We start from the raw sequence: 12500 nt of genomic DNA, 5'->3' as shown, positions 1-12500 counted from the left end.
ATAATGATAATAATAATAATAATAATAATAATAATAATAATAATAATTATAAAGCAATAGTATCACTTCTTGCTTACATACATGCATAAAAGCACACATGTATGTGTGTATATATGTACGTATATACTGCACTGTATATATATATATATATATATATATATATATATATATATATATATATATATATATATATATATATATATATATATATATACATATATAACATAAAAGATGATAGATGGACATTAAAAATAACAGAATTAGTACCTAGAGATTACAAAAGAAGCAGGGGAAAGAAGAGAAGACGGTGGAGAGAGAGAGAGAGAGAGAGAGAGAGAGAGAGAGAGAGAGAGAGAGAGAGAGAGAGATCAGTTCCTTTCTGTAGGGATATGATTTCTCCAAATAAACTTATTTCCTCAAAAGATTGGCCAGGGAACCTACCTCGCCTGGTAGAGCGACCGTCTAATGGCAATCTCCTGTGATTACCGTGTACGTGTTTACACCCGCCTGTGAGATCTTGGGTCGGGAAAGGTAAGTTCTTCTGGTTTGCAATGAGGAGAAAGTATCACGAGTAACGTAGGAGGGGTGCCATGCCAGGGAAAAGGAGACTTGTTACACATTTAGCCCGTAAGTAGGAGAGTGAAAGCGAATGCGGGAAGAAGAAGAAGAAGGAGAAGAGGAAGAAGGAAAGGCTAGACAGGAAGAGATGGTAGGTGAAAAGACAGAAGAAGAAGAAGAAAAAGAACAAGGAAGGGGAGGAGGGGGTGAAAAGACAGAAATAGTAAGAAGAAGAAGAAGAGGACAGGAAAAGATAGTAGATGAAAAGACAGAATAGTAAGAAAAAGAAGAAGCAAGACAGGAAGAGATAGTAGGTGAAAAGACAGAAATAGTTAGAAGAACAAGGATAGGGAGAAGCAAGACAGGAAGAGATAGTAGGTGAAAAGACAGAAATAGTAAGAAGAAGAAGAAGAAGCAAGACAGGAAGAGATAGTTGGTGAAAAGACAGAAGAAGAAGAAGAAGAAGAAGACAAAGACAGGAAAAGATATTAGGTGAAAAGACAGAAATAGGAAGAAGAAGAAGACATGAAAAGATATTAGGTGAAAAGACAGAATAGTAAGAAGAAGAAGAAGACAAAGACAGGAAGAGATAGTAGATGAAAAGACAGAATAGTAAGGAGAAGAAGAAACAAGACAGGAAGAGATAGTAAGTGAAAAGACAGAAATAGTAAGAAGAAGAAGAAGCAAGACAGGAAGAGATAGTAGGTGGAAAGACAGAAATAGTAAGAAGAAGAAGAAGAAGAAGAAGAAGAAGACAGGAAAAGATAGGTGAAAAGACAGAAATAGTAAGAAGAGTAAGGAGAAGGAAAATCAAGACAGGAAGAGATAGTAGATGAAAGCAGAGAAATTGTAAGAAGAAAAAGACAGAAAGAGATAGTAGGTGAAAAGACAGAGACAATATTGAAATAAAAGTTATCAAAGATCACTATGGAGAAAAGTATCAGGAACTGAGCGATATTAAAAGCAATACTATTAAGAAGCGTATTAATAAAAATAATAAGTTGTAACAGTAATTGTGTGAACGATATTAACGTGGGGCAAAGCATTGAACATCGGGGTTAAGTTCTCAATAATGCTCAGAATGTCTTTCCACCATGACGATGCTGTTTTTATTGTTCGACGCAGAGCCATAATTCTTATGCCTCTCTCTCTCTCTCTCTCTCTCTCTCTCTCTCTCTCTCTCTCTCTCTCTCTCTCTCTCTCTCTCTCTCTCTCTCTAATGAATTCTACATTAAACTATCTTCCACTCTAGCTTATGTTCTCTCTCTCTCTCTCTCTCTCTCTCTCTCTCTCTCTCTCTCTCTCTCTCTCTCTCTCTCTCTCTCTCTCTCTCTCGAATTACTCGTTAAACCATCTTCTACTCCAGCTTATGCTCTCTCTCTCTCTCTCTCTCTCTCTCTCTCTCTCTCTCTCTCTCTCTCTCTCTCTCTCTCTCATGCATTCGTTAATTCATCTTCCACTCTAGCTTATGTCTCTCTCTCTCTCTCTCTCTCTCTCTCTCTCTCTCTCTCTCTCTCTCTCTCTCTCTCTCTCTCTCTCTCTCAAGCCGTTCTTATTCCATGACCTTTTCTGGCTTCGATTATCGAAGGATATGTTTTCTGTGTATAGAAAAATACCGCTTTTCAAAATAATTAAATCTATTTTTCTTGCCTTTGTTCGCCTTGCTCCTCCATCCATGAATAAGACTCGAGATATTCGTAGATACATGCACGAACAAACAAAACAGGCTTTTAATTGCAAGGCCTTCGTGTTATTTATAGGTACTGGACCATAATTTCGTTCAAACTCATTGCAAGAAGATTTTATGAACTGAAGTAAATGCGATTTACCCTCAGGTACTGGCTATTTCTGAGTGGGGATACCTTAATGTGGTGAAAGGGTTTGTGTTTTATTATTATTATTATTATTATTATTATTATTATTGTTATTATTATTATTATTATTATTATTATTATTATTATTTGCCAAGCTACAATCCTAGTTGGATAAGTGAGTGGGGATACCTTAACGTGGTGAAAGGGTTTGTGTTTTATTATTATTATTATTATTATTATTATTATTATTATTATTATTTGCTAAGCTACAATCCTAGTTGGATAAGCAGGATGCCATAAGCCCAAGGGCCCCAACAAGGAAAATAGCCCAGTGAGGAAAGGACACAAGGCAAAATAAAATATTTTAAGAACAGTGGCATTAAAATAAGTATTTCCTATATAAATTATTAAAACTTTAACAAAATAAGAGGAAGAGAAATAAGATAAAATAGTATGCCCCTGTGCACCCTCAAGCAAGAGAACTCTAACCCATGACAGTGGAAGACCATGGTACGGAGGGTATGGCACTACCCAAGACTAGGGAACAATGGTTTGATTTTGGAGTATACTTCTCCTAGAAGAGCTGCTTACCATTGCTAAAGAGTCTCATGATCAGCAAAGCTGTACTAGTCTGTGCCACCCATACTAGGCTGGTCTGCTTTGAGCGAGCAGTATAAAAGCTCCCACCATCACCAATCCAAATTGAACACCGGTTTGATGTAAACTGGCCAAACCCAAGATTATGAATAAGGACATGTCTGAGGCCTTTGTCCTGCAATGGACTAGAAACGGGTGCATTTGTTATTAAGTGTTTGCTTTGAATATGTTCTATCTTATTTCTATTCCTCTTGTTTTGTTGAAGTTTTTGTAGTTTATATTTATATTTTAATGGTTTTACGGTTTTTGAAATATTTTTTTCCTTGTTTCCTTTCCTCACTGGGCTATTTTTCCTGTTGGAGCCCTTGGGCTTATAGCGTCCTGCTTTTCCAATTAGGGTTGTAGCTTAGCAAGTGATAATAATAATAATAATGTTTTTGAAATATTTTAGTTTCCTGGTTTCCTTTCCTCACTGGGGTATTTTCCCTTTTGGAGCCCCTGGACTTATAGCCTCCTGCTTTTCCAATTAGGGTTGTAGCTTAGCAAGTGATGATGATAATAATAATAATAATAATAATAATAATAATGTTCTTGAAATATTTTAGTTTCCTGGTTTCCTTTCCTCACCGGACTATTTTCCCTTTTGGAGCCCCTGGCCTTATACCTTCCTGCTTTTCTAATTAGGGTTGTATTATTATTATTATTATTATTACTTACTAAGCTACAACCCTAGTTGGAAAAGCAGTATGCTATAAGCCCAGGGGCTCCAACAGGGAAAATAGCTCAGTGCGGAAAGGAAAAAAGGAAAATAAAATATTCTAAGAAGAGTAACAATAAATATCTCCTATATAAACTATAAAAACTTTAACAAAACAAGAGGAAGAGAAATAAGATAGGAGAGTGTGCTCGAGTGTACCCTCAAGCAAGAGAACTCTAACCCAAGACAGTGAAAGGCCATGGTACAGAGGCTATGGCACTACCCAAGACTAGAGAACAGTGGTTTGATTTTGGAGTGTCCTTCTCCTAGAAGAGCTGCTTACCATAGCTAAAGAGTCTCTTCTACCCTTACCAAGAGGAAAGTGGCACTGAACAATTACAGTGCAGTAACCCCTTGGGTGATGAAGAATTGTTTGGTAATCTGTGTTGTCAGGTGTATGAGGATAGAGGAGAATATGTAAAGAATATGCCAGACTATTCAGTGTGTATGTAGGCAAAGGGAAAATGAACCGTAACCAGAGAGGAGGATCCAATGTAGTACTGTCTGGCCAGTCAAAAGACCCCATAACTCTCTAGCGGTAGTATCTCAACAGCTTAACAAGTGATAATAATAATAATAATAATCATAATAATAATAATAATAATAATAATAATAATATTAATAATGATGATGATGATCATCATCATATTAATAATTATTAATATTTAATATTTAATAATAATAATAATAATAATAATAATAATAATAATAACAGGAGAACGTATACGTAATTTCAAGACATATTTCTTACCCTATGCTTGAAGGATTCTTTGAAATGATTGAAAATTGCAAACTTTTCTTCTCCCAATCTGATATAAGAGTTGAATGCCATGATTTACATCCCTTTCCAGCTAAAACCATTTCTGCTTTGACGAGAAGGAATTTCATCTCGTCTGATTTATGATACAGCAAACATGGGAGGTAATACGGGCGGCTTTGGTAATCGTTTGCCAATAAAGTTTAAAAGCTGGGGAATTTGATCACTATTCCTGTGCGGTGTTTATGCTTCATTGACCTCTTGTGAGCAGTGGAAGATTTTCACAATCACAATCACGTAATATTATTCCTTAAACTGATTTTTCTTTGGATGGTGAACGTAATGAAGCGTATTTATTTTTTTAGCTTTGTGCTTTTTCCATCTTTTTTTTATGTCTTTTTCATGTTGGTGATTTAGATTTCATTAAGATTAATTAATTTTTGAGATCACAATATCTTATTGTTGATAGGATTACTTAAACTGATTTTTCTTTGGATGGTGAACGTAATGAAGCGTATTCATTTTTTTTTTATCTTTGTGCTTTTTCCATCTTTTTTATGTCTTTTTCATGGTGATTTAGATTTTAGTAAGATTAATTCATTTCTGAGATCACAATATCTTATTGTCACGTGATATTATTCCTTAAACTGATTTTTTTTTGGATGGTGAACGTAATGAAGCGTACTAATTTTTTTTTTTTATCTCTGTGCTTTTTCCATCTTTTTTTATGTCTTTTTCATGGTGATTTAGATTTCATTAAGATTAATTAATTTTTGAGATCACAATATCTTATTGTCACGTGATATTATTCCTTAAACTGATTTTTCTTTGGATGGTGAACGTAATGAAGCGTATTCATTTTTTTTATCTTTGTGCTTTTTCCATTTTTTATGTCTTTTTCATGTTGGTGATTTAGATTTTTGTAAGATTAATTCATTTCTGAGATTCGGTTCAGTAAACGGTTGTTGGAAATGATAAATGCGAAATTAACCTTCCAATTACAGGAATTATTATGAATGATTTTCCATTAGGTGTTAATATATATGAAGCAAATATATATTGAGATTTATGTTGAAGATGATTGGCGGGAAATATCTCTCTCTCTCTCTCTCTCTCTCTCTCTCTCTCTCTCTCTCTCTGTCTACTTTTACTTTATGATATAATTATAGAGAAGAAGCACAAAGGAGAACCAAAACATTATTTTGTTCTCTCATTTGGAGGTAATTCAGATTTCAGCTTTTTGTTGTTGTTGTTGTTGTTATTGTTTTTGTTGTTTTTGATGGAATTTGATTACTGGAAGTTACTGGAATTACCGATTACTCGATTTTTTTTTTTATGATTTATATTTTTATAACTGAAGGGCCGTAAGATATGGGAGTGTTTATTATTATTATTATTATTATTATTATTATTATTATTATTATTATTACTAGCCAAGCTTGAACCCTAGTTGGAAAAGCAAGATGCTATAAGCCCAAGGGCTCCAACAGAGAAAAATAGCCCAGTGAGGAAAGGAAATAAGGAAATGAATAAATGATGAGAATAAATTAACAATATATCATTCTAAAAACAGTAACAGCGTCAAAACAGACATGTCCTATATAAATTATTAACAACGTCAAACACAGATATGTTATACATAAACAATAAAAAGACTCATGTCAGCCTGGTCAACATAAAAACATTTGCTGCAACTTTGAACTTTTGAAGTTCTACTGATTCAACACCCGATTTGGAAGATCATTCCACAACTTGGTCACAGCATAAAGATAATGATTATTATTTATATTAAATGTTATTAAAACTGTATATGGGCTGTCAGTAACCATGTTGATTATAATACCATTAATTGATATTATTCAACTAATCTTACTTATTTTGTCATTGCTATAATTCTTTAGTGCTTTTTTGGTAGAGATTTTGGTATTAATGCAATCGTATTATTTTCACTCTTATACTCGAAACTATAGGTAAGTCATATATATATATATATATATATATATTATATATATATATATATATTATATACATATATATATGTATGTATATATATATATTTATATATATTATATATTATATATATGTATGCATATATATATATATTTATATATATTATATATTATATATATATATATGTGTATATATATATATATATATATATATACTATATACACATGTATATATATAATTTATTTATGTAATTGACCTGTGTATATTTACCTTTTATAAGCTACAGTGCTTGGTTCACTGTTGGTAGGTCTGGTGATTGCTTCCTGATGATTGCTAACCAATACACTTAACTGTAAATTTGTACCGTGGGCTATGCCGGTCTGACGTCACCCGTGTCCAAAGAGGGATAGTTATATATTGAAAGATGTGCGCGCGCGTGTGTTTGTGTGTGTGTGTGTGTACGTGTGTGTACTTTCTATCTCAAATCCATATGTTAAAAAGAAGTTAGTGCCACTCTACTCTTGCTGGGTGCCCTTTTAGCTCGGAAAAGTTTCCTGCTACCTGATTGGTTGGTCAGGATAATTCTAACCCATCATCTATACTCAATTTTTTTTAATGAGGAGCATTTGCACCGACTCACTTTAGTGTCCTTTTAGCTCGGAAAATTTTCCTGCTACCTGATTGGTTGGACAAGATAATTCTAAGCAATCAGCTAGTAGGAAACTTTTCCGAGCTGAAAGGACACCCTTTGAGTAAGGGCAAATGCGTCTCGTTAAAAAAAAATTGAGTATAGTACTTCACTACAGGCGCACTGTATGAATTATTTAATGGTTTTTCAACCTCCTATTTGTCTCTAACATGATAGCCTTCTTTCTTTCATTTTCCTGTTCAACCTCTTAACTTATACTTCATGTTCCAATTGTGTTTATTCCCAGTTTCATGTGGGTACTGAAATGGCCTCCAGTGCCCTAGCGCCTGGTCTTGAGACCTAAATTCCTAAACGCAACTTATATAATTTGTTATAAGTATGTGGCAAATTCATAAAGAAAAAATGGCTGCCTCTTATGCTAGAGAAAGAGTTTTTTTTTTTTTTTTTTTTTTTTTTGGCCAGATGCTTTCATAAGATTTCCCAGAGATCCTTTCGAAAAAAAAGGATCTCTGGGAAATCTTATGAAAGCGTCTGGCAAAAAAAAAAAAAAAAAAAAAAATCTTGATCTTATGGCCGTATTTTTAAAATGAGAAATTATCCTTTTTATTCTGTACTTCGTCATGTACTTTGCTGTTTCAGCTCCGTGCATACCAATAACACTCAATATTAATTTTCAATGGTGGGAGGGGTTGTATACTGTATGTAGTTTGTATCCTATACTCAATTTTTTTCAATGAGGCGCATTTGATCCGACTCGCAGGGTGCCCTTTTAGCTCGGAAACGTTTCCTGCTATCTCATTGGTTAGAATTAGCTTGTCCAACCAATCAGCGATCAGGAAACTTTTCCGAGCTAAAAGAGCACCCAAGGGCTCCAATAGGGAAAAATGGCCCAGTGAGGGAAGGAAATAAGGAAATAAATAAATGATGAGAACAAATTAACAATAAATCATTCTAAAAACAGTAACAACGTCAGAATAGATATGTCATATATAAAATATTAAAAGACTCATGTCAGCCTTATTAACTGCATAACCATCAATTCAATGACTTAATGTTTTTTTAATTATTTTAATATAAAAGAAATCGGTCAATACATGGACAAAGGTGACGCTATTAAATACATTAAAATGATAACGAGATAGTTATCGATGCGGTTAATTGGCCAATTCAGCAATTAAGTCAACCATTTCAAAGATCATTTATGCAAACGATCGTATAATTAAAAAAAATTAGTTATTAATCTGTTATTAATAAGCGACCTTGAAGTTTCCAGTAATATCAGTCCTATGACGTCATGATGACGTCATCATGATTTTCATATACTAAATGACCTAATTTTCAAAATTTAAATTAATCGGTATTATATAAAAATCATATCAGAATTTTAATTGTGTTTAAGCTTAAGTTAACGAAAGCCATAAATAGTCTCTCTTTAATATCAACCTTTAAGTTGCTATACTCAGTTTTTTTTTAATGAGACGCATTTGTACCGACTCGCAGCGGTGCCCTTTAAGCTTGGAAAAAAGTTTCCTGATCGTTGATTGGTTAGACTCCAACCAATCATTGAGCAGGAAACGTTTCCGAGCTAAAAGAGCACCCCTGCGAGTCGGTGCAAATCTGCCTCGCTAAAAAGGACTGACTATAGGTTCGTCAGTCTTATGACGTCATCATGATTTTTATATACTAAGTAACTAGCTTTCAAAATTTAATTTTACTCTTTAGTTCTCTTGCTCGAGGGTACATTCAGGCATACTATTCTATCTTATTTCTCTTCCTCTTGGTTTGTTAAAAATCTTATCGTTTATAGGAAATATTTATTTTAATGTTACTGTTCTCAAGATATTAGAATTTTCCTTGTCTCCTTTCCTCACTGGGCTATTTTCCCTGTTGGAGCCCCTGGGCTCATAGCATCCTGTTTTTCCAACTAGGGTAATAGCTTAGTAAGCAAGTAAGGAGTAGTAGTAGTCAAGTAGTAGTAGTAATGATAATGTTACTGTTCTTAAGATATTTGATTTTTCCTTGTTTCCTTTCCTCGCTGGGCTATTTTCCCTGTTTGTGCTTTGGGTTTATAGCATCTTGCTTTTCTAACTAGGGTTGTAGCTTAGTAAGTAATAATAATAATAATAATAATAATAATGATAATAATAATAATAATAATAATAATAATAATAATAATAATAATAATAATAATAACAACAATAATAATAATAATAAATAAAAGAAAATCTTATGAAAAAAATTTAATCGTATATTTAAACCAATTATACAGTATCAGCTTGATTAAGTTAACACGAAAGCCATAAGATATTAGATGATATTAAATTTAAAATTTGTATTAAACTATATATATTGGTCATTCGGTAAGTGCATTGACCATAAGGTCAGAATGTCAAAAAGTGGTTTTAGTTAAGAATATTGGGTGACTTGGCTTTTACAACGGTATACCTAGTTAGTATTTCTTGTGCTTGAAATTCTTCTAGTTATGAAGATATGTGTCTTGAGCGCGTGTGTGTGTGTATGTGTGTGTGTGTGTGTGTGTGTATATATATATATATATATATACACATATACACACACACACATATATATATATATATATATATTGTTTTGACTTATCAAAGCAAAATCTCTAGCCAAAAAACAAATAAAATTTATTTCTTTTGGTAATACATGCATACACACATACACACACACACACACATATATATATATATATATATGTATATATATATATATATATATATACATATATATATATATATATATGTGTCTATATATCATCATCATCATTCATCATCACAAGCATCATCATCATCGTCATCTCCTCCTCCTACGCCTATTGACGCAAAGGGCCTCGGTTAGATTGCGCCAGTCATCTCTATCTTGAGCTTTTAAATCAAAACCTCTTCATTCATCATCCACTTCACTGAACCTAGTCCTCAGCCATGTAGGCCTGGGTCTTCCAACTATACTCGTGGCAACTTTATTTCGATGAATATCCACCATCCTCTCTCTCTCTCTCTCTCTCTCTCTCCTCTCTCTCTCTCTCTCTCTCTCTGAGTGGCTAGGTTTGTATAGGGATGCTGAGTGCTTTGTACCATAGGAAAACACATTAAATTCTCCCACGTTTATTGTCAGGATGTCATCAAATCGTCCCATTCTTCTCATGAATCCTCAATCCTTTCTTTATTTCCTCTCTTATTTTCATGATTCACGGCCTTTAGGTTAGGTATGGTAATTGTGTCTTGAGAGAAAGGAGGCCTATTGCAAAATCTATTGGGATATATCTCAATTTCATTCTGTTGAGTTTTCCTTGAGAAACTGTGTTGCTGATTAGTAAAAATTAAGGTTAATAGTTATTTGGTAAAATATAGAGAAACTAGTTGATTATTAAAATCTAAAGAAACTATGGTCTTTTAGTAAAATTTAGGGAAAGTGTATAATTATTTAGTAAAATATAAAACGAATAAGTAGTTATTTAATAAAATATAAAGAAACTCTACAGTTACTATAAAATAGATGTGTAGTTATTTAATAGAATTTAAGAAATTATAGTTGTTTAGAAAAATCTAAAACTATAGTTGTTGCGTAAAATGTAGGGAAAGTGTATAGGTACTTAGTAAAATCTAAACAAACTATAGTTTTTTAGTAAAATCTAGCGAAAGTGTATGGTTAATTAGGGAAATCTAAAGAAAATATGTAATTATTTAGGAAAATCTAAAAAAACTGTATATTTATTGAGTAAAATCTAAGGAAAATTTATAGTTATTTAGTAAAATCTAAAGAAACTGTATAGTTATTTAGTAAAATTTAAAGAAAATCTATAGTTATTTAGTAAAATTTAAAGAAAATTTATAGTTATTTAGTAAAAATTAAAGAAAATCTATAGTTATTTAGTAAAATTTAAAGAAAATTTATAGTTATTTAGTAAAAATTAAAGAGTTTATAGTTATTTAGTAAAATCTAAAGAAAATATATAGTTAATTAGTAAAATCTAAAGAAACGGTATAGTTATTTAGTAAAATATAAAGAAAATTTATAGTTATTTAGTGAAATCTAAAGAATCTGTAGAGTTATTTAGGAAACTCTGATGAAAATGTATAGTTGTTTGGTAAAATCTAAAGAAACTTTATTTATTAGTCCTTATATATGCATATATATATATATATATATATATATATATTGGCATGTTTCATTCATTCAAAATTATTTGCATGTAATTGCTAACAACGTATGCACACTAATGGTCTTCTAATATGGAATGCACTTTAACTACCCAGACTCCATTGCACTCACTCGTTATATGGGATCATAAAAAAATTGACATACTGATAAACGTGCAGACGAAAATATTTTTAAAACGTATTTGGAAGTAAAGTATTAATGGTCAGTGCAAATATATAGGTAATTTTAATGCTGTAGAAACGAGTCTAATATACGTGTATTTCATACACGCTCATACACTGTAAAGCTCTCTCTCTCTCTCTCATTGATGATAGAACAACCTCTAAGCTTGCCATTGCATGTTTCACATTGTTGAAGTTTTATGTCATTGTTATCCCCCAATCGTTTGTATATAAGCTTATCATGTTGTTTGAATAAAATCAGTTATGTCCAGCTCGTCTTTCCGTGAAGACCATTATAAGCCTTTCACAAATGTTTTCTGTGGTATCTGATGTCTAAGAAGAATTGAAAAGTTAAAATAGTTGGAAAATGTTTAAAAGTTTAAAGGAATGAGATTCAAATGGTTTGAAATGGTTTGGTCATGTGGGGAGAATGGAACGTAATAGGTTAGTGAAGACAGTATAGGAAGGAGGAATTGAGAAGTGCATAAACGGTGAAAGGATTGATGAGATTCAAATGGTTTGAGATGGTTTGGTCATGTGGGTAGAATGGTGCATAATAGGTTGGTGTAGACAGTATAGGAAGGAGGAATTGGGAAATGCATTAAAGTTGAAAGGATTGATGATATTCGAATGGTTTGAGATGGTTTGGTCATATGGGGAGAATGGAGCATAATAGGTTGGTGAAGACAGTATAGGAAGGAGGAATTGGGAAATGCATTAAAGTTGAAAGGATTGATTATATTCGAATGGTTTGAGATGGTTTGGTCATGTGGGAAGAATGGAGCATAATAGGTTGGTGAAGACAGTATTGGAAGGAGAGATGGGAAATGCGTGAAAGTTTAAAAGAATGATAAGATTCAAATAGTTTGAGATGGTTTGGCCATGTGGGTAGAATGAAGCATAATAGGCTGGTGAAGACATTATAGGAAGGAGGAATTGAGAAGTACATAAATGTTGAAGGGATTCATGAGATTCAAATGATTTAGAGATGGTTTGGTCATGTGGGGAGAATGGAGCATAATAGGTTGGATAGATTAGAAGATGTAATGAATAGGAATGAGTTTTCTTGGAG

Source organism: Palaemon carinicauda, unplaced genomic scaffold, assembly GCF_036898095.1.
Source record: "Palaemon carinicauda isolate YSFRI2023 unplaced genomic scaffold, ASM3689809v2 scaffold130, whole genome shotgun sequence".
In the NCBI taxonomy this organism is placed as follows: Eukaryota; Metazoa; Arthropoda; class Malacostraca; order Decapoda; family Palaemonidae; genus Palaemon; species Palaemon carinicauda.
This window is presented reverse-complemented; position numbering follows the sequence as displayed.